The sequence below is a fragment of the Lucilia cuprina genome, chromosome 6, assembly GCF_022045245.1.
Source record: "Lucilia cuprina isolate Lc7/37 chromosome 6, ASM2204524v1, whole genome shotgun sequence".
Lineage (NCBI taxonomy): Eukaryota > Metazoa > Arthropoda > Insecta > Diptera > Calliphoridae > Lucilia > Lucilia cuprina.
The window spans coordinates 10,922,169-10,924,989 of NC_060954.1; positions in this window are offsets into that span (position 1 = coordinate 10,922,169).

A 2,821-nucleotide genomic window follows, 5' to 3' on the forward strand; every position below is an offset into this window, starting at 1 on the left:
GTTCTGTTCTAGTTCTGTTCTAGTTCTGTTCTAGTTCTGTTCTAGTTCTGTTCTAGTTCTGTTCTAGTTCTGTTCTAGTTCTGTTCTAGTTCTGTTCTAATTCTGTTCTAGTTCTGTTCTAGTTCTGTTCTAGTTCTGTTCTAGTTCTGTTCTAGTTCTGTTCTAGTTCTGTTCTAGTTCTGTTCTAGTTCTGTTCTAGTTCTAGTTCTGTTCTAGTTCTTTTCTAGTTCTGTTCTAGTTCTGTTCTAGTTCTGTTCTAGTGTTGTTCTAGTTCTGTTCTAGTGTTGTTCTAGTGTTGTTCCAGTTCTGTTCTAGTTCTGTTCTAGTTCTGTCGTAGTTCTTTTCTTGGTTCAGTTCTAATCTAGTTTATAGTACAGTGTCATGTCTAGTCCATTGTCTACTCTACAATCGGATCCATAGTCTCTGAGTTGTTTTAAAAACTTTAGTTTAGTTATAATTTTTGTTAATTATACCTCCCAAAAGACCTTTCAAAAACTGCGCATGTCCTTTTAAATTTTTAAGGATTTTCTTCGCCTTCATTAATTTGTATCTTTTCGGGTAAACTCCTTTTGGTATAGAGACCAAATGAACAGAATAAATTTTACTCTTCAACCAATCAGTTCGCAAACTTCAATAAAATTGTAAAAAAATAAAAAAAATAATTATTAAAATATTGAAAAAAATATATAGAAAAAATTAACACAAATTTTATAATTATTTGCTAATTTATTTTATTAACAAAAAAAAAAAGAGAGCGCAAAAAGAAACAATTTAATTTTCTTTAGAAAAAAAGAAAAAGGACAGTGCTTAATAAAAAAATTATAAAAATAGAAATAGATTTTCTTATCGTGAGCCTAAGATTTGTTTAAATAAAAAGTAAACTTTATTTTAATATTTTTAACAAAATTTATTAATTTTCTTTGAAGTAATTTTTACCAAAATGCATCATAAAACTTTTTTTCAATAAAAACAATTCCTTTAAAAGTTTCTATATTTTTGGTCTTGTGAAAAATTTCCTCATTTTTTTTCTTTCTGATTGCATACCATATTTTTTCCATTCGTACTTTTGATCCTTTTTTCATTTTGTGTGTGTATATGCGTAAAAATATTGTGTGTGTACTCGAAATTGTCAGAATCCTTAAAAAAAGAAAAGAGAAACCAAAACGACAAAAAAAAACACTGAGAGACAAAAACAAAGTTTAACAACAAAAAAAATGCTAACGTTGCAAAAAAACAACAACAACAACAACCAATAACATCAAAATAAGAATGATGTGTTGTAACCTTAACCCAACTACCCAATTATTGACCCAGAAAATTATTTGTTGATTTTCTTTTTTACGCATATTGGAAAATAGAAGTTGTTACTTTTTTTGTAACGTGTATTTGGAGATTTTTTTTTACTTTTTTTCTTTAATTACTGCTTTTTTAAATCACATACATTTTTGTAATATTTTCTTTTTTTCTTAAAAAGTGCATGTTTTATTTGACTAATTTTTACTCGTAACACTAATCTGTAATTTTTGTTAATTTTTCCTTATTTACTAAAAAAAAATCCTAACAAAAAAAAAACAGTTAATAATGAAATAATATTAAGCGACTAAACGGATTTTTCAAATATTTATTTTGAAATCCGTTGAAACGTCCCAAAAAAATTCAAAATATTTTAGTTGGTAAGTAATAAAGCAGTTTATTTAAACAACAACAAAAAACGCTTAAATTACACAGTTACAAAGAGTTTTCACAAAACATTACAAAAATGTCCAGGTATCCTTGGATTAAACTATTTTTAATCTTAACTATAACTCAAATTATAGACTCGACTATAGACTAGACTATAGACTCGACTATAGACTAGACTATAGACTAGACTATAGACTAGAATATAGACTAGACTATAGACTAGTCTATAGACTAGACTATAGACTAGACTATAGACTAGACTATAGACTAGACTATAGACTAGACTATAGACTAGACTATAGACTATAGACTAGACTATAGACTAGACTATGGACTAGACTATAGACTAGACTATAGACTAGACTATAGACTAGACTATAGACTAGACTATAGACTAGACTATAGACTAGACTATAGACTAGACTATAGACTAGACTATAGACTAGACTATAGACTAGGCTATAGACAAGACTATAGACTAGACTATAGACAAGACTATAGACTAGACTATAGACTAGACTATAGATAAGACTATGGACTAGACTATTGACAAAACTATAAATTATACTGTAGACTAGACTGGAATATAGACTATACTAGAACTGAACTAGAACTGAACTAGAACTAGAACTAGAACTAGAACTAGAACTGAACTAGAACTGAACTAGCACTGAACTAGAACTGAACTAGAACTGAACTAGAACTGAACTAGAACTGAACTAGAACTGAACTAGAACTGAACTAGAACTGAACTAGAACTGAACTAGAACTGAACTAGAACTGAACTAGAACTGAACTAGAACTGAACTAGAACTGAACTAGAACTGAACTAGAACTGAACTAGAACTGAACTAGAACTGAACTAGAACTGAACTAGAACTGAACTAGAACTGAACTAGAACTGAACTAGAACTGAACTAGAACTGAAATAGAACTGAACTAGAACTGAACTAAAACTGAACTAGAACTGAACTAGAACTGAACTAGAACTGAACTTGAACTGAACTTGAACTGAACTTGAACTGAACTTGAACTGAACGAGAACTGAACGAGAACTGAACTAGAACTGAACTAGAACTGAACTAGAACTGAACTAGAACTGAACTAGAACTGAACTAGAACTGAACTAGAACTGAAC